The sequence below is a fragment of the Poecile atricapillus genome, chromosome 27, assembly GCF_030490865.1.
Source record: "Poecile atricapillus isolate bPoeAtr1 chromosome 27, bPoeAtr1.hap1, whole genome shotgun sequence".
Taxonomy (NCBI): domain Eukaryota; kingdom Metazoa; phylum Chordata; class Aves; order Passeriformes; family Paridae; genus Poecile; species Poecile atricapillus.
Window position 1 is genome coordinate 1224340 of NC_081275.1, and position 21090 is coordinate 1245429.

The following is a 21090-nucleotide window of genomic DNA, read 5'->3' on the forward strand; positions in this document are numbered from 1 at the left end:
AAAAGAAAATAAAATAAAAAAAAGAAGAGACATATGCTGGCAGGAATGCGGGGTTGGATTTTCCCTCTAAAGAGGGAAATCAAAGCTGGGGGAGCTGAAAAGGGGGAGAAAAGAAGATTTTCTATAGGACCTCAAAAGTTCACAGCCATTAAAAGCGGACAGAAGGCAAGAAAAATGCGAGAATTATACAGAAAAATCATTAATCAACTTCTTTTCTTTAAATACTTATCCCTTTTTTTCCCCCATTGTTATTCAACAGCAAATCTCCGCAGACCGTCTGTCGGGAAAAAAGCACCCGGAGTCCTCCAAGAAACCTTCTGGGGCCAGAATAATAATGATAATCATGAAAATAATAACAATTATCATTATAATATTCATAAGAATAAAAGCCGAGCCCCTAAAGGTGAAATATTTTGATTTTTTGAGGGGGAGAAAAGGCAAAAAAAAAAATCCAAGAGCTGCTCCCAACCCCCTCAAGGGCTGGATGAGTTTGGAAGGAATCACCCCGAGCGTGAGGGCGATGGAAAAAAATAAGGATTTGGGAGCGAAGCAGGTAAAGGATGGGTTTGGGGTGGGGTTGGTGCCTCCTTCCGCCAGAAATTCGGGGTGGAAATCAAAGAAAAAAATCAAAAAAGGGTTAAAAAAATTATTTAAGGCGGGAAGAGAAACTCCAAAGAGGAGTTTTCATTTTTTTGATGTATTTTTTAGGAAGTTTCTGGCGCGTCCGTGGTGATTTTGGGGTTTTTATTTGAGATTTCTCCCGGATTTGGGGCTGGGCGTGGTTGGGGTTTTGGTGCCGGAGCTCGCGGGTTTGGGAGGTCGGGATTTAAAAGTGGCTTTTTCCTGGTTTTTTTTGTGAGTTAAATCTTTCCCGGGATGGTTTGGGGGAGGGGGTGGTGGAGCGTCCGCTGGGTGTCCCGGAACTGGGAATATTCCTGGATTAAACTGTGCCAGAAATTGGGAATATTCCTGGTTCAAACTGTCCCAGGAATTGGGAATATTCCTGGTTTAAACTGTCCCAGAAATTGGGAATATTCCTGGATTAAACTGTGCCAGAAATTGGGAATATTCCCGGATTAAACTGTGCCAGGAACTGGGAATATTCCTGGATTAAACTGTCCCAGGAATTGGGAATATTCCCGGTTTAAACTGTGCCAGGAATTGGGAATATTCCCGTTTTAAACTGTCCTAGGAACTGGGAATATTCCTGGATTAAACTGTCCCAGGAACTGGGAATATTCCCGTTTTAAACTGTCCTAGGAACTGGGAATATTCCTGGATTAAACTGTCCCAGGAATTGGGAATATTCCCGGTTTAAACTGTCCCAGGAATTGGGAATATTCCTGGATTAAACTGTCCCAGAAATTGGGAATATTCCTGGATTAAACTGTCCCAGGAACTGGGAATATTCCTGGATTAAACTGTGCCAGGAATTGGGAATATTCCTGGATTAAACTGTCCCAGAAATTGGGAATATTCCTGGATTAAACTGTCCCAGGAACTGGGAATATTCCCGGATTAAACTGTCCCAGGAACTGGGAATATTCTCGGTTTAAACTGTCCCAGGAATTTGGAATATTCCTGGTTTAAACTGTCCCAGGAACTGGGAATATTCCCGGATTAAACTTTCCTGGGAATTGGGAATATTCCTGGTTTAAACTGACCCAGGAACTGGGAATATTCCCAGTTTAAACCTGTCCCAGGACCATTCCCAGTTTAGGCTACCCCAGGAGCTCCCAACATTCCCGGCTTAAAATGTCCCAGGAATTCAGAACATTCCCAGTTTAATCTATCCCAGGACCATTCCCAGTTTATCCCAGGACCATTCCCAGTTTACTCTGTCCCAGGAATTCAGACCATTCCCAGTTTACCCCAGGACCATTCCCAGTTTATCCCAGGACCATTCCCAGTTTCATCCATCCCAGGAATTCGGAATATTCCCAGTTTAATCTATCCCAGGACCATTCCCAGTTTATCTCATGCCCATTCCCAGTTTATCCCAGAACCATTCCCAGTTTACCCCAGGACCATTCCCAGTTTAGCCCAGAACCATTCCCAGTTCATCCCCTGCCCATTCCCAGTTTACCCCACGCCCATTCCCAGTTTAGCCCAGAACCATTCCCAGTTTCATCCATCCCAGGAATTTGGACCAATCCCAGTTCATCCCCTGCCCATTCCCAGTTTATCCCAGGATCATTCCCAGTTTACTCTGTCCCAGGAATTCGGACCATTCCCAGTTTACCCCATGCCCATTCCCAGTTTATCCCAGTTAATCCCAGTTTATCCCAGTACCATTCCCAGTTTATCCCAGAACCATTCCCAGTTTCATCCATCCCAGGAATTCAGAACATCTCCAGTTTATCTCAGGCCCATTCCCAGTTTACCCCAGGACCATTCCCGGTTTACCCCATGCCCATTCCCAGTTTATCCCAGTTAATCCCAGTTTATCCCAGTACCATTCCCAGTTTACCCCAGAACCATTCCCGGTTTACCCCAGAACCATTCCCAGTTTATCCCAGTTAATCCCAGTTTATCCCAGTACCATTCCCAGTTTACCCCCTGCCCATCCCCAGTTTACCCCACGCCCATTCCCAGTTTATCCCAGTTAATCCCAGTTTATCCCAGTACCATCCCCATCCCAGGCCGTGCCGGGCTGGTTTTCTCCCGGGATTTTCTGTGTCCCGGATCTGCACGGCGGGAATTTCCCTGGGAAAAGCGGGATAATGTGGGAAAAGCGGGATAATGTGGGAAAATGTGGGAAAAGCGGGATAATGTGGGAAAAGCGGGATAATGTGGGATAATGTGGGATAATGTGGGAAAATCCGGATAATGTGGGATAATGTGGGAAAATCGGGATAATGTGGGATAATCGGGATAATGTGGGAAAAGCGGGATAATGTGGGAAAAGCGGGATAATGTGGGAAAATCGGGATAATGTGGGATAATCGGGATAATGTGGGAAAAGTGGGAAAATGTGGGAAAATCGGGATAATGTGGGATAATGTGGGATAATGTGGGAAAAGCGGGATAATGTGGGATAATGTGGGGAAATCGGGATAATGTGGGAAAATGTGGGAAAAGTGGGATAATGTGGGAAAAGCGGGATAATGTGGGAAAATCGGGATAATGTGGGATAATGTGGGATAATGTGGGAAAATCGGGATAACGTGGGATAATGTGGGATAATGTGGGAAAAGCGGGATAATGTGGGAAAAGCGGGATAATGTGGGATAATGTGGGATAATGTGGGATAATGTGGGATAATGTGGGATAATGTGGGAAAAGCGGGATAATGTGGGATAATGTGGGATAATCGGGATAATGTGGGAAAATCGGGATAATGTGGGAAAAGCGGGATAATGTGGGATAATGTGGGAAAAGCGGGATAATGTGGGAAAAGCGGGATAATGTGGGATAATGTGGGATAATGTGGGAAAAGCGGGATAATGTGGGAAAAGTGGGATAATGTGGGAAAATCGGGATAATGTGGGATAATGTGGGAAAAGCGGGATAATGTGGGATAATGTGGGAAAAGCGGGATAATGTGGGAAAAGCGGGATCTGAGGAGCGGCCGGGCTGGGGTCAGCCAGAGGACACGCTTTGTGCCGGCTCCTCCAGCCCAGGAGTGACCTCCAAACCCCTTGACCTCCCTTAGGCCGGACTTTGTGCTCAACCCCCGGCCCAGCAAAGCTCGGCTTATCCCCAAAAAAACCGGGAATGGCACCGGGAAAGGACAGAAAACAGAAAAAATCGTGTTAAAAATTGATTTATTTGTGTTTTTTCAGATGTTGATAGGGTTTCTCCGCTCGTTTCGCTGTTAAAAAATTGGGGTTTTGGTTTGTTTTTGGTTTGTTTTTGGTTTGTTTTTGGGTTGTTTTTGGGTTGGGGGAGGGAAATTTGGCTCCGCGGGAGGTTTGGTCCTAAAAAAGTCAATTTTTAGGGGGGGAAAAGGGAGCGGAGCGGAGAAACCGCGGCTTGGAATGGTCTCGGTGGTGATTTTGAGAATTTCCTTTGTTTGTGAGAATCCCTCTGGTTCCTCCTCCTCCTCCTCCTCCTCCTCCTCCTCCTCCCGAGCCTCCGGGGCGGGACCCGGGATCCTCGGGAATCTTCTCCCGGGAATCCCCCGAGATTCCCAACCCCGATCTGCGGGAGCCCTTTGTTATCTGTAGCCAAAAACTGGAAAAATGAGAATTCCCAAAATCCCCAAAAATTGGAGCAAAAGATTCTCAGGGAGATCCCCAAAATTGGAGCAAAAAATCAGCCAAAGATCCCCAAACTGGGCCAAAAAAACCCCCAAATATCCCCAAATTGGACCAAAAATCCCCCAAAAATCCACGAATTGGACCAAAAATCCCCCAAAACTCCCCAAATTGGACAATAAAATCCCCCAAAAATCCACGAATTGGACCAAAAATCCCCCAAAAATCCCCAAATTGGACAAAAAACCCGAATTGGACCAAAAAATCCTCCAAACATCCCCGAACTGGACCAAAAAGTCTCCCAAACATCCCCAAATTGGACAAAAAAGCCGAATTGGACCAAAAAATTCCCCCCAGGATGCCCAAAATTGGACAAAAAAAAAATCACCCGAACATCCTCAAACAGGACCAAAACCTCTCAAAGATCCCCAAAATTGGACCGAAAATCCCCAAAATTGGACAAAAAACCCCCCAAAATTGGACAAAAAAACCCCAAAATTGGACAAAAAATCCTCCAAAATTGGACAAAAAAACCCCAAAATTGGACAAAAAAAACCCCAAAATTGGACAAAAAACCCCAAAATTGGACAAAAAACCCCAAAATTGGACAAAAAAAACCCCAAAATTGGACAAAAAATCCCCCCAAAATTGGACAAAAAACCCCAAAATTGGACAAAAAATCCCCAAAATTGGACCAAAAAACCCCAAAATTGGACAAAAAAACCCCAAAATTGGATCAAAAAAACCCCCAAATTGGACCAAAAACCCCCAAAATTGGACAAAAAACCCCAAAATTGGACAAAAAAACCCCCAAATTGGACCAAAAACCCCCAAAATTGGACCAAAAACCCCCAAAACTGGACCAAAACCCCCAAACTTCCCCCAAAAAAATGGATTTTAGTGAGAAAATCGCGGATCCCAACCCCAGCGGGGCACCAGGACCGCGGGAATTCCACGAAAAAAATCCAGGAAAATTCAATTTATCGTCCCTTGGCTTCTCCCGTGCTGATCAGGGGGGGACCGGGGGGATTTGGGGACAAATTTGGGGCCAAATTTGGGATTTTGGGGAGGGGCTGCGAGTCCTTTTTAAAGCAGCTCCGGGAGTTTCTCAGCTGCGCTGACAGATTTATGATCCTCAGTAAGAAATGCGTGTTTAAATCTGTAAATCAATCCGCGCTATATAAACTCACATTTTATCTTCACAAAACCCTTTGATCGCTCCCAGGGCCCGAGCTTCTCTTTTTTTTTTTCTCTTTATTTTATTTATTTCCCACCCTTTTGAACCTTTTTTTTTTTTTTTAAATTATTATTATTATTATTTATTTAAAAAACAGAATTTAAAGCGAGGCTGCTCTGGGGTGAAACAACCCCAAAAAAAAACCCTCAGAGGAGGGGGGATGGATTTATTCCCGTTTTTTGGGGGTTTTTTAGTTGTTATTTTCTATTTTTTAATGGATTTACCCCTTCGCACGCGTTTTATGAGGAAATAAAAAAAAACCGGGAAAAAAAGAGGGGAAAATAATGAAAATAAGAGAGAAACGCGGCTTAAGAATTGACCTGAAGTTCTCCTAAAATTCGCTTTTTCCTCCCTCTCGGAGCTCCCCCAGGCAGGGGAACCTCTTTTAATGGGATTTTTTATCCCTCCCAGCCTCTGGCACTCGATAAAATCCATTCAAAAATAATCGAGGGGTTTTCAAATCCGCCCAGCGAGTCCAAAATCCGCTTTTTTTTAAAATATTTTGAATTATTTTATGTTTAATTCCAGCTCTCTCCGGGGTTTATTATGAGAAATGATATATTTTATATTTATTTATTGGGGTTTTGGGGTGTTTCTGGGGGGATCTTGGGATCTGGGGGGGTTCCGAGGCGGTGACCCCGAGGTTTTTTAGGATTTTTGGGTTTTTCTCGGTGCTGATTTTTGGGGGATCCCCTCCCCCTGTTCCTCTCCCTGGCTTTTCCCAGCGCTTCCCTTTGTTTCTCTCTCTCCCTCTTTTATTTTTTCCCGGGATTCTTGCACTTGGCAGCGCTCCTCAGACACGAAATTTGATTTTTTTTCCCCATTTTTTTTTTGCTCTCTGGGTCTCCCCTCCCTCTTTATGGCAATAAAACCCGGAGGAACAATGGGAGCAGCAGGAGAGGCCGCGGGACTCGGGGGAAACTCAGATTTTCACAGCAGGAATTGGAATTTTTTGGGCTCCGGGAGGTTCGGGGGGAGATTTGTGATCAGAATCTCAGCGTGGGTGGAGGGAAAAATAAAATAAAATGAAATGCGGTGAAATAGGAAATAGAATGAAATTTGATGTAATATAGTGCAATAAAATATAAAAAATAAAATATAAAAGATAAAATAAAATATTAAAAAAATACATAAAATAAAATATAAAATAAAATATAAAATAAAAGATAAAATAAAATAGAAAATAAAATAGAAAATAAAATAGAAAATATAAAATAAAATGAAATACAATAAAATATAAAATACAATAAAATTCAATACAGTATAATAAAATAAAATATAAAATAAAATAAAATATATAAAATAAAGTAAAATAAAGTAAAATAAAATAGAATAAAATAAAATAAAATATATAAAAATTAAAATATAAAATAAAATAAAAATTAAAATATAAAATAAAATAAATAAAATATAAAATATAAAAAAATAAAATAAAATAAAATAAAATATAAAATAAAATGAAATACAATAAAATAAAATAAAATAAAATAAAATAAAATAAAATAAAATAAAATAAAATAAAATAAAATAAAAATAAAATAAAATATATAAAATAAAATAAAATAAAATAAAATAAAATATAAAATATGAAACGAGGGAAAACCGGGCTGTGCTTTGGCTGAGCCAAGCTCCGACAAAACCAAACCCCAGGACTGGTTTAGGAAATTCTTTGAGGGGGAAATAAACCCAAAATCGCGGTGTTTAACAAAGAATTGGGTTCCTTTGAGAGGCAGCGCGGGGCGAGGGGTCCGTGCTGGAGTTGGGTTGGAAAGTCCATTTATTTTTTAATAAAAAAAAATAAAAAATAAATAAAAAAAATTAAATTAAATAAAAAAACTCTGTGTTCCGGTGGAAGGTCACAGTGGTCCTTGGAGGCTGAAAGTGAGAGACCCCCTTCCCCCTTCCCCATCACGTGATTCATTAAATAATTAATGCAGAGCTTGCAGAACCGATATGGATTCGTCAGGAAAATCGCGGGCGCGCTCTCCCCGCGCCTGACGTGAAATTCAACCGCCCTTTAAAAAGAGGGGGGAAAAAAAACGGAAAAAAAAAGAGATAAAAAGGGGAAAAAAAAAGATAAAGAGGGAAAAAATATAAAGAGGGAAAAAAAGATAAAGAGGGAAAAAAAAGGATAAAAAGGGGGAAAAGAGATAAAGAGGGAAAAAAAAGATAAAGAGGGAAAAAAAGAAAAAAAGGAAAAAAAAGATAAAGAGGGAAAAAAAAGATAAAGAGGGAAAAAAAGATTAAAAAAAAGATAAAGAGAAAAAAAGATAAAAAAGAAAAAAAAGATTAAAAAAAAAGATAAAAAGAAAAAAAAGATTAAAAAAAAAGATAAAAAGAAAAAAAAAGATTAAAAAAAAAGATAAAAAAAAAGATAAAGAGAAAAAAAAGATAAAGAGGAAAAAAAAAAAATCCGAGAGGGGGAAAAAAAAAAAAGAAAAAAAAAAAAAAAAGGAGGAGGGGGGGAGAGAAAAAAGCGAGAGGGAAAAAGAAAGAGGAGGAGAGAGGGAGAGGAGTCTGCAATAAAACAATTCTCGGGGAGCACCAAGCCACGCCGAGGGCTGGATTATTGTAAGTAGCAGGGGCTTCCCGAATTCCGAGCGTGTCTTCTATGTCCATGTAAATTTATTGTTTGTTATTAATGTTATTGTCGTAAAAATGTGACAAATCGCCGTCTTCATTTCCTGCCGTTCCTCTTCCTCTGTGTGTTTAGACCCATCCAGGCATTTCATTGAGAAATTCAGTTTTTTTAACAATTTTTTTTTTTTCTCTCCGCTTCTTTTTTTTTTTTTTTATTATTATTTTATTTTTTTTCCCTTTCTTCCCCCTCCTCTCCTCTTTGATTTATTACAATAAACATGTCAGCGGCGGCTCTGCTGCCATTGTGCGCGTGTTTGGGAGCCGGAGCTGGGTTGTTTATGGCGCTAACCCAGATAAATCAAATTTTTTTTTCCCTTTTCCTTTCATTCCCCGAGCCAAAGCGATGAAATTTCCGAGCGAGGATCTCTCCCCTTTACCCCTCTCTCCCTGGAGTTGATTATTTCATCCTCTTCGCAGCCATAGATCAGCCGCTAATATGAAAGCTCTGTAGCTGGGGGTCTTAAATTACGGCGTCTGTGATTACCAATTAAGGAGAGATTTGTATAAATTTTGGGGGAAGCGGGAACGCCTCGCTGCCGTGGAAACCTCGGGGAAGAGCGCTCGATATCAAAACCTCCCCATGGCTTTTTTTATTTTGGCGAAAAACTCATTTTTCTCCCCGATTTTTAGCCCAGGATTTGGGTTTTTTAATGGAAATTATTAATCCGCCAGGGGCTCAGGGAACAATGAGGATCCGGGGTGACCCCAAGAGGTTCCCCCAACACCCCTGGAAACCGCGGCGAGGGGAATCAGCTCATTCGGGGGCTTTTTGAGCTCTCTCGGTGTTTTTTTACATTTATTTTTATTTTATTTTATTTTATTTTATTTTATTTTATTTTATTTTATTTTATTTTATTTTATTTTATTTTATTTTATTTTATTTTATTTTATTTTATTTTATTTTATTTTATTTTTTTATTTTTATTTTATTTATATTTTATTTATATTTTATTTCTATTTTATTTTAATTTTATTTTTTTAATTTCTATTTTATTTTTATTTTATTTTTATTTTATTTTTATTTTATTTCTATTTTATTTTAATTTTATTTTTTTTTATTTCTATTTTATTTCTATTTTATTTTTATTTTATTTCTATTTTATTTCTATTTTACTTTAATTTTATTTTAATTTTATTTTAATTTTATTTTAATTTTATTTCTATTTTATTTTTATTTTATTTCTATTTTATTTCTATTCTATTTTTATTTTATTTTTATTTTTTCCGCGGATTTTTTTAGGCTGGAGATGAGCCAGGGGAGGTTGAGGATGGGATCAAAGTTGGGAAAAGCGCCCCGAGGTTGGAATTTCTCCTCATGAGCCCGGCCTGGGGATAAAACCGAGCTGGGAGGAGAAAACGGAGCCCAAAATGGGCTAAAAACGGGCAAAACTCGGCCGGGAGCTGCTCCTGGTTGTAAAATATCACCGGGAATTCTCTGCGGAGCCGCCGGGGCGGGCGGGGAGCGGATTGGAGCGGCGGGAATAAAGGGACAGGCTGGGGGAGAGTATCCTCTGAGTATCCCCTGTGTATCCTCTGTGTATCCTCTGAGTATCCTCTGAGTATCCCCTGTGTATCCTCTGAGCATCCCCTGTGTATCCCCTGTGTATCCCCCAAGCATCCTCTCAGTATCCCCCATGTATCCCCCGAGCATCCTCTGAGCATCCCCCATGTATCCCCCGAGCATCCTCTGAGTATCCCCTGTGTATCCTTGGAGCATCCTCTGAGTATCCCCCGTGTATCCTCAGAGCATCCTCTGAGTATCCCCTGTGTGTCCTCAGAGCATCCTCTGAGTATCCCCCGTGTGTCCTCAGAGCATCCTCTGAGTATCCCCCGTGTGTCCTCAGAGCATCCTCTGAGCATCCCCTGTGTATCCCCCAAGCATCCTCTGAGTATCCCCCATGTATCCTCAGAGCATCCCCCGCACATCCTCAGAGCAAACCCCGTGAATCCCCCATGTATCCCCCGTGTAACCCCCGTGTAACTCCCGTGTAACCCCTGTGCAACCCCTGTGTAACCCCCGTGTAACCCCTGTGTAACCCCCGTGTAATCCCTGTGTAACCCCCATGTAACCCCCGTGTAACCCCCGTGTAACCCCCGTGTAACCCCCGTGTAACCCCTGTGTAACCCCCGCGCAGACCGGGGAGGTTCAGGAGGCAGCGCCGCCTTCCCCGAACTGCCACAATTCTGCCCCAAATTCCCCAATTCTGCCCAATTCTGCCCCAAATCTGCCCCAAATCTGCCCCAAATCTGCCCCAAATCTGCCCCAAATTCTTCCCCAATTCTGCCCCAATTCTGTCCCAATTCTGCCCCAAATCTGCCCCAATTCTGCCCAAATCTGCCCCAAATCTGCCCCAAATCTGCCCCAATTCTGCCCCAAATTCCCCAAATCTGCCCCAAATCTGCCCCAATTCTGCCCCAATTCTACCCCAATTCTGCCCAATTCTGCCCCAAATCTGCCCCAAATCTGCCCCAATTCTGCCCAATTCTGCCCAAATCTGCCCCAATTCTGCCCCAAATTCTGCCCCAAATCTGCCCCAACTCTGCCTCAATTCTGCCCCAATTCTGCCCCAATTCTGCCCCAAATCTGTCCCAATTCTCCCCAATTCTGCCCCAATTCTGCCCCAATTCCTCCTCAATTCTGCCCCAATTCTTCCCAAATCTGCCCCAATTCTTCCTCAATTCTGACACAAATCTGTCCCAATTCTCCAATTCTGCCCCAAATTCTGCCCCAATTCTGCCCAAATCTGCCCCAAATTCTGCCCAAATCTGCCCCAATTCTACCCCAATTCTGCCCAAATCTGCCCCAATTCTGCCCCAATTCTGCCCAAATCTGCCCCAGTTCTGCCCCAAATTCCCCAAATCTTCCCCAATTCTTCCTCAATTCTGCCCCAAATTCTCCAATTCTGCCCCAATTCTGCCCAAATCTGCCCCAATTCTTCCTCAATTCTGACCCAATTCTTCCCAACTCTGCCCCAGTTCTGCCCCAAATTCCCCAAATCTGCCCCAAATCTGCCCCAATTCTGCCCCAAATTCCCCAAATCTGTCCCAATTCTGCCCCAAATTCCCCAAATCTGCCCCAAATCTGCCCCAAATTCCCCAATTCTGCCCCAATTCTGCCCCAGTTCTGCCCAAATCTACCCCAAATTCCCCAATTCTGCCCCAAATCTGCCCCAAATCTGCCCAAATCTGCCCCAATTCTGACCCAAATCTGCCCCAAATCTGCCCCAATTCTGCCCCAATTCTTCCTCAATTCTGCCCCAAATTCCCCAAATCTGCCCCAATTCTGCCCAAATCTGCCCCAATTCTTCCTCAATTCTGACCCAATTCTTCCCAACTCTGCCCCAGTTCTGCCCCAAATTCCCCAAATCTGCCCCAACTCTGCCCCAATTCTGCCCCAAATCTGCCCCAATTCTGCCCAAATCTGCCCCAATTTTGCCCCAATTCTGCCCCAATTCTTCCTCAAATCTGCCCCAAATTCCCCAAATCTGCCCCAAATTCCCCAAATCTGCCCCAATTCTGCCCCAAATTCCCCAATTCTCCCCAATTCTGCCCCCAGCCCTCTCCGGGGGTGGCGTTGAAAGGCGAGAGGATGAACGCAGAGCTCTCGCTGCTCTCCCGTTGTTTTGGGTGGGTTTTTTTTTATTTTTTTTCCCCGTTTTTCCTTTTATTTAAATATTTTACAAGCTCCGACAGGCGGGGAGTCAATAAAACTGACAACGGGAGCAAAGATTAAACGCTGGCAGCGGATCCTCGGCTGAGAATTCACCGCGATTTTCCTCCCCCCTCCCTTCCCTCCCAGCCCGGCCGGGGAAATCCAGCTCTGCCTGCCAGAATAAACCTTTGTGGAGCGGAATTAGGGGAATTCGGGCGATTTCATTAAAAATTCAGGGATATCCAGGGACGGGGAGCGAGGCAGAAATGCGGCATCGCTCTCTGTCAAAGCCTCCTGGTAATTGGAGTTGTCGGCTCGCAGTGGGTGCAGAGCCCCCTCCCCATTTCTCCCCCTTCTTTATTTTATTTTATTTTATTTTATTTTATTTTATTTTATTTTATTTTATTTTATTTTATTTTATTTTATTTTATTTTATTTTATTTTATTTTATTTTATTTTATTTTATATCATTTTATTTTATTTTATTTTATTTTGTTATTTTCATTAAATATATTTTTGTTTATATATAAGTATATAAAATATATATATAAGTATATATAAGTATATAAATATATATATTTTATATATATAAGTATATAAAAAATATATATATTTTATATATAAGTATATAAATATATATATTTTATATATAAGTATATAAAATATATATAAGTATATATAAGTATATAAATATATATATTTTATATATATAAGCATATAAAATATATCTATAAGTATATATAAGTATATAAATATATATATTTTATATATATAAGTATATAAGTATATATATAAGTATATATAAGTATATAAATATATGTATTTCTTTATTTGTTAAATATATTTACATTTATACATACAAGTATATAAAATATATATAAGTATATATAAGTTATATATGCAATAGATATACAATAGATATAATATAATATAATAAATATAAATATATATTTCTTTATTTGTTAAATATATTTATATTTATATATATGTCTATAAAATATATAAATACATATATAAATACAAAAAATATATAAAAATATATATATACGTATATAAATATATAAAAATTATTTATTTATTAAATATATTTATATTTATGTACTTATATAAAATATAAGTATATATAAAAATATATAAGTATATAAATATATATATAAGTATATAAATACATATTTCTGATTATTTATTTATTATATTATATTATATTTAATTTTAAATTCCTCTCTGATAAATGGGGTCTCTGAGGGGGGGACCCAGCCCAGAGCCCCCCGCGTTTAAATCAGTCTCGGGGTTTTATTTAATTGATTTAATTGATTTAATTGATTTAATTGATTTATTTTATTTATAAAGGGTTTAATAAATCCCTTTGTGTGGGGTTCCGGGCCCCAGCCCCTGCCCCGGGGGGATCCCGGGGGCTCCGGACCCCGAAATGATCCCAAGGGAGCCCCGGGGGGACCCGAACATTCCCAAGGGAGCCAAAAACTGCCGGGAGAGAGCCGGGGCCTTCGGGAGACCCCAGACCCAAAACAGGAGCCAGAGCCAGAGCAGGACCCCAGACCCAAAACAGGACCCCAGACCCAAAACAGGAGCCAGAGCAGGACCCCAGACCCAAAACAGGAGCCAGAGCCAAAACAGGAGCCAGAGCCAGGAGGGGACCCCAGACCCAAAACAGGAGCCAGACCCAAAACAGGACCCCAGACCCAAAACAGGAGCCAGAGCCGGGAGGGGACCCCAGACCCAAAACAGGAGCCAGAGCCAAAACAGGACCCCAGACCCAAAACAGGACCCCAGACTCAAAACAGGAGCCAGAGCCAAAACAGGACCCCAGACCCAAAACAGGACCCCAGACCCAAAACAGGAGCCAGAGCCAAAACAGGACCCCAGACCCAAAACAGGACCCCAGACCCAAAACAGGAGCCAGAGCCAAAACAGGACCCCAGACCCAAAACAGGACCCCAGACCCAAAACAGGAGCCAGAGCCGGGAAAGGACCCCAGATTCAGAACGAGGAGGGGACCCAAGACCCAGAATGGGGAGGGGACCCCAGATCCAGAGCCGGGAGGAGACCCCAGACTCAGAACGGGGAGGGGACCCCAGACTCAGAGCCAGGAAGGGACCCCAGAGCAAGAACAGGACCCCAGACACAGAACAGGACCCCAGACCCAGGGTGGGACCCCAGCCCCAGGGTGGGACCCCAGACCCAGGAGGGGACCCCAGACACAGAACAGGACCCCAGACCCAGACCCAGGGTGGGACCCCAGCCCCAGGAGGGGACCCCAGACACAGAACAGGACCCCAGACCCAGAACAAGACCCCAGACCCAGAACAAGACCCCAGACCCAGGAGGGGACCCCAGCCCCAGAACAGGACCCCAGACCCAGGGTGGGACCCCAGCCCCAGGAGGGGACCCCAGACCCAGAACAGGACCCCAGACCCAGCCCCAGGGTGGGACCCCAGCCCCATCTGAGGCTGCAGCAGTCAGAGCCCCCCTCTCCCGCTCCTCCGGGCTCAGGGCTGGAAGTGACCCCACAAAACCTCCCCAAGAAGGATTTTCTGGGGAGATCCTCGCTCCCCCCGCAGCTCCTGATTGCTCCTCAGACCCTCAGGGCTCATCCCCGCTTCCCACCAGCTCCAAAATCCCAAATTTTCCAGGGACAGGAGAAAAAATTTGGCTCAGATCTGCCGAGGGAAGCCGGGCCCAGCAGCTCCGCTCCCCTCTCATCATCTCCCCTTCCCCACCTCCCTCCCCACTTTTAAACCCCCATTTCTTGATAAACTCACTAAAAACCAGGTTTTTTCCCCCCTCTCAGCATCTTCTCCCCTTCCCCACCTCCCTCCCCATTTTTAAACCCCCATTTCTTGATAAACTCACTAAAAACCAGTTTTTTTCCCCCCTCGCAGCCTCACACGGCGGATAAAACCCTCGGGAGGCTCGGGCTGGGGGATAATTGGCTATTTCAAGTGGCTCGAGCGAGCGGAATTTCATTGATTTCTGGGCAATCAGCCCTTTCTCCTCGGCTGTCATCTCCTGCCAAGGTCCCGCTCCCAAAAGAAACCTCCCTCCTCTTTCCCCTCCCGATTTTTTTTTTTGCCCGGAGAGGAAGCGATTAACGCCGTAAATATGAGTCAACAGCACCTTAATTCAGAATTTATTGCGGGCGGCAGGGGAGAGTTATTTCACATCAAAGCCTGGCGGAGGCGCGGGGGAAAAAAAAAAAAAATATATATATATATATAAAAAAAATATAAAAAACTAAAGGACAACGCGGAGTTTTGAGGTTTAGGTTCCCCTATTTTTTATTTTTAAGGTGTTTGATGTGTTTTGAGAGCTCAGAGCCGCGATCAGCCCGGTCCCACCAGGCTCGGGAGAGCCGCTTCATTCTCATTTTAATTTTTAAAACCCGACTCGCAGGCGGCCGAGACAAAAGGGGAAAAAAAGTTCCGAGGCTTCGCAGCCAAACAGGGAAAAGTTTGGGAGCGGGGAGAGTTTTCTTTGAAGTTTTCTCCTTTTTTTTTTTTGCGGGGAGGAGGGAAAGGAGGGGGACACGAAAGAAATAAAAGGCAACAAGGGCGTTTCAACACTTCCCTGCTCGCAGCATCCCGAGATGAAAAGCGGGGCAATAAATCAGAGGCGATGGTGGCGATTTGACTTTTTTTGGGTTTTTTTTTCCTCTAATTTTTGGGGTTTTTTTCCTCTTTTTTTTAGGTTTTTTTTCAGGTTTTTTTTCCTCCCTTTTTTGATTTTTTTTTCCTTTTTTAAAGTTTTTTTTTCTCTCTTTTTTGGGGTTTTTTTCCTCTTTTTTTGAGTTTTTTTCCCTCCCCTTTTTGAGTTTTTTTTTCCTCTTTTTTGAGGTTTTTTTTTCCTCTTTTTTGGTTTTTTTTTTCTTTTTTTTTCTTTTTTTTTATCTATTTTTTTGTTTTCTTTTTCTCTTTTTTGTTTGTTTCTTTCCTTATTTTTGGAGGGTTTTTTTCCTCCCTTTTTTGAGGGTTTTTTCTCTTTTTGGGGTTTTTTTTTCTCTTTTTTTTTTTAATTTTTCTCTTTTTTCGGTTTTTTCTCTCTTTTTTTTTTTTTCCCCTCTTTTTTCGGGGTCGTTTTTTTTTTATTATTGAGATTTTTTTTTTTTCCCTTTTCCCTCCTTTGTTTTTTAGCGTGGAGAGGAGGGGAGGGGTTAAGGAGAAACCCTCGCGTCTCCTTTTGGATGTTGAAATCCCTCAGGGTTTTATTGGCAGCGCCACCGGCAGCTCGGGGGAGAAGCCTGAGAAAAACTCCGGCTGGAATTTTCCCCTCTGGAATTCCTCCGGGATGGGGAAAACAGGGATCCAACCCCTCTCCCACCGGGAATTCCCATCCCATCACCTGCCGGCTTTGTTTTTTTTTTATTATTAATATTATTATTATTATTATTATTATTATTATTATTATTATTATTATTATTATTTTTTAGGATGAGGAGGCTTTTCCCAAAAATCCCCAGCAGCTTTTTGGGGATGGAATTCCCTCTCCCCTCTCTCAGCTCTTCTTTGATGCGCTGATGAGAATTCCCAGGATGGGGAAAAAAAAAAAAAAAAAAAGGGATTTTTAACCCTTTTTTTGGTGTTTTTGGGATGCCCCGAGATGGGAGGAGAAATCCCGTGAAACCACCCCAAAAAAGGGGGGGAAAATCGGATTTTTCCGCGCCGCTTTTTCCTTTTCCCCAAATTCTTCCTCCGGGAGATTTTTTTTGGGATCTCTATGGATATTCCAGGAGCCTCCTCAGGCTTCTCCCTCATTCCCAGGATTCAGGAGAGGATCCTCGCAATGCAAAATTCCCGGAATTCCTCCTTTTCCTCACCAAAATAAACCCCCAAATCTCTTTTTTTTTTTTTTTTTTTTTGTGGCTACCGGGACCTTTCCAAAAACCCCAAAACCCCTGGAAAAACCAAGATTTAAGTCCGGGCTTCCCTTCCAAGGGCGGGATGGGAGGGGAGATGAAAGAACCTAAAAATCCTCTCCGCCTTTTAATTTTAATTTCAATTAAAATTAATTTTAATTCCAACTTTAATTCTTCTCTCTCCTTTTCCTTCCCCGACTTTCTCCCTCTCCTCTGGGGTTTTTTTTTCCCGTTTTTTTTCCCGGGATGAGACATCTGGAATTAATTCCCGGCCCTGACACCGAGCTCTGGCCGCTTCCCACTGGCTCGGGGCAGCAGAACCCGTTTGGTTCCCCCTCTCTCCAGCACCCCCTTGTCACCCTCTGTCTCAAACTTCTCGCAACATTTGAAATCTTCATCAAGAGAAAAAACTTTTCCCGACAGATCCCGGGGATTCGGGACTGGGGGAGGGATTTTTGGGAGTTTTTTCCGCGTTTTTTGGGAGTTTTTTTAGCGGTTTTTGGGAGTTTTTTCCATTTTTTTGGGAGTTTTTTCCCGTTTTTTTGGGGTTTTTTTACCGGTTTTTGGGAGTTTTTTTTCATTTTTTTGGGAGTTTTTTCCCGGTTTTTTTGGGTTTTTTATTCCAGAGGGAAACGCTCGCTCGCTTCTCTTCATCCCTCCTGGCTCGCTGCTTCTCCAGGAGGGATCCTCATCCTCTCCATCCTTTTTCCATCCTTTTTCCATCCTTTTCATCCTTTTTCCATCCTTTTTCCATCTTTTTTCCATCCTTTTTCCACCTTTTCCATCCTTTCCATCCTTTCCTAAATTACTAAATTTTTTTAGTATTTTTTTTTTAATATTTTTGCCCCAATTCCTCATTTTTTTCCCTCCACTCCCTTCTGTTTGCAACCAACGCGTCCCCCCCGCCCCTTTAAAAAAAACCTAAAAAATTAAAAATAATAATTTAAACCATCTTTAAAGAAGGGAAAAAAAAACCACCAAAATAAATTAAATAAATTCTCCCAATCCCACCGAGACCCAGCTGGGGGTGAAATAAATCAAAATATTCTTAATTTTCCTGCTCCAGTGACGAATCCTCAGCGCCCCGAGCCGGCTTTTTCCTCCTCCTCCTTGGAGTTCTGGAGTCTCGCAGGTAAGAAGTTCCCAAAAAATCAAATAAAAATCAAATAAATCAATTAAATCAATTAAATCAGGGGCGGCGAGCTGCAATTAATTGCTCCAAAATCTTTGATGAGGCTTCACCAAGAGCAGGAGCTGCCTCAAATTAATGGGGGGAGCTGAAAAGGAGCAAAAAAAATTATCAAGAATCGGATTTTTTCCCAAAATTCCGGGGGGTTTTTGGGGTTTTTCTCTCCTCTCACTGATTTTTTGGGGTTTTTTTTGGGTTTTTTGTCTCCTCTCACCGATTTTTTTTGGGTTTTTTTGGTTTTTTCTCTCCTCTCACCGATTTTTTGGGGTTTTTTGGGGTTTTTTTGGGTTTTTTTGGGTTTTTTCCCCCTCCCCGGAACGCATTTGTTAAAAGATTTCTCACTTTCTGTGTGGTTTGAAAAAAAAACAAAACAAAACAAAAAAAGAGTTGGGAAAAGGTGATTTATGGCCCCAGCGAGGTTTTCTTTTTTTGTTGTTTACTCGGAGGGAATTGTAATTAAATCCCAAAAAAAAAGGAAAATAGGGATTAAAAAGGGTGAAGTTCCCAAAACTCGGCGCTTTTCCCTCCCCAGATGTGGCCCCGGAACATCTGGATGCTCCAGCTGCTTCTCCTTCCCCCGGGGAACTCCAAAATCGGCTTTTTTTGGGGGAAAAAATGAGATTTTTGGGGAATTGTTTGGTTTGGAGGGATGAGGGAAGTGCCCGGGTTTGGAAGGGAGGGCGTGGGAATTTCGGGTTTTTTTTAATTCTTTGGATTTGAGCTCAAAATTTCTGTCCCAGGGAAGGAAAAATTCGCGTTTTCTCCTCCCCCGGAACTTTTAAACACGACAGGAAAATCCTTTGTGTGGATGGGGAGGGGAAAGGGGGAAAAAAAACCCGAAAAATGGAATTAAAGCGGCAAAATTGGGTTGTAAATTGAAATTTTTTTGTGCTCTCCCCTCTCCTCCCTCCGGAGCGAGAGAAGAACTCAGGAGGAGCTTCCAGCTCCAAAAATCTCCTCAAACATCGGGAAAAGCGGGGAAGTTTTGGGCTCGGATTTATTTTATTTTATTTTTATTTTATTTTATTTTATTTTATTTTATTTTATTTTATTTTATTTTATTTTATTTTATTTTATTTTATTTTATTTTATTTTATTTTATTTTATTTTATTTTATTTTATTTTATTTTATTTTATTTTATTTTATTTTATTTTATTTTATTTTATTTTATTTTATTTTATTTTATTTTATTTTTTATTTATTTCATTTTATTTTATTTTATTTTATTTTATTTTATTTTATTTTATTTTATTTTATTTTATTTTATTTTATTTTATTTTATTTTTATTTCATTTTATTTCATTTTTATTTCATTTTATTTCATTTCATTTAATTTTATTATTATTTTCTATTATTTTATTTTAGTTAATTTCATTTAATTTCATTTAATTTCATTTCATTATTATGTTCTATTATTTTATTTCACTTTATTTTCTGTTATTATCTTTTCCTCTTATTTTATTTTGTTATTATTTTATTTTATAATTTTATAATTTCATAATTTCATAATTTTATAATTTTATAATTTTATAATTTTATAATTTTATAGATTTATTATTGTATTATTTTATTATTTTATTATTTTATTATTTTATTATTTTATTAATTTATTATTTTATTATTTTATTATTTTATTTATTATTTTATTATTTTATTTTTTATTTTATAATTTTATAATTTTATAATTTCACAATTTTATAATTTTATAATTTTATTTGCTAACTTCATTTAATTTTATTTCACTGCTGACCCGAGCTCTTCATCCTCTGCCCAACAAAACCCGCGCAGAACCCGCAGCCCCGAGCGGCCGGAATTTCATTGATTTTCTCATAAATCACCAAATCCATCAAAAACCCAAAGTTTTCTCTGCAGTAAATTGATATTAATGAACATTTTCTGCTCTTTAACCCCGTGGATTTTCCAGAGGGGATGTGGATTTATTTCATTTTTATTTGATTTTTTTAGTGTTTGATTTATGTTTGATTTATATTTGATTTTGTTTTTTATGTTCGATTTATCGATTTGATTTATTATTTTTATTTTTTTATTTATTTTTTTATTTATTTTGGATTTATTTTGGATTTATTTTGGATTTATTTTGGATTTATTTTTTATTTATTTTGGATTTTTTTGATTTATTTTGGATTTATTTTTTATTTATTTTTTATTTATTTTGGATTTTTTTTGATTTATTTTGGATTTATTTTGGATTTATTTTCGATTTATTTTCGATTTATTTTGGATTTATTTTGGATTTATTTTGGATTTATTTTCGATTTATTTTGGATTTATTTTTGAATTTATTTTTGATTTATTTTTTATTTATTTTCGATTTATTTTTGATTTATTTTGGATTTATTTTCGATTTATTTTGGATTTATTTTGGATTTATTTTTTGATTTATTTTGGATTTATTTTCAATTTATTTTTGATTTATTTTTGATTTATTTTGCATTTATTTTTTATTTATTTTGAATTTATTTTCGATTTATTTTTGATTTATTTTCGATTTTTTTTATTTATTTTGGATTTATTTTGGATTTATTTTGGATTTATTTTCGATTTATTTTTGATTTATTTTTGATTTATTTTTAATTCATTTTGGATTTATTTTTGATTTATTTTTGATTTATATTTGATTTTCCCAGTCTCCCTAAAACCAAAAAATCCGATTTTTATTCCCGGTGTGAGGAATCCGATCCCGGCTGGGACTTTCTTGAGAAAACTTTTTATTTATTGTGAAAAATGAGTTTATTTGGGGTTTTCCCCTCTGGGGGCTCTCCCGGCCTTGCTGGGAATGGGATATTTGGGATATTTTGGGATATATTTGGGATATTTTGAATATTTTGGATATTTTGGATATTTTGGGATATATTTTGGGTATATTTTGGGATATATTTGGGATATTTTGGGTATATTTTGGATATTTTGGGATATATTTTGGATATTTTGGGTATATTTTGGGATATATTTGGGTATTTTGGGATATATTTTGGATATTTTGGATATTTTGAATATTTTGGGATATATTTTGGATATTTTGGGATATATTTTGGATATTTTGGGATATATTTTGAATATTTTTAATATTTTGGGTTTATTTTGAATATTTTGGGATATATTTGGGATATTTTGGGATATATTTTGGAAATTTTGAATATTTTGGGTATATTTTGAATATTTTGGATATTTTGGGAAGTATTTGGGATATTTTGGGATATATTGGGATATATTTTGGATATTTTGGATATTTTGGATATTTTGGGATATATTTGGGATATTTTGGATATTTTGGATATTTT

At 39.6% G+C, this 21090-nt stretch overlaps 1 protein-coding gene across 1 annotated transcript in view; it reads left to right on the forward strand.

Annotated features, from left to right (window-relative positions):
- Positions 1–450: 450 nt before the first annotated feature.
- The window catches only part of HOXB3 (homeobox B3), a 37502-nt gene continuing 16862 nt past the window's right edge, over positions 451–21090 (forward strand). The window contains exons 1-2 of the mRNA XM_058858155.1: positions 451–553; positions 17665–17730. The gene's annotated coding sequence lies outside the window, so the exon portion shown is untranslated. The remainder of the gene's footprint in view (positions 554–17664; positions 17731–21090) is intronic.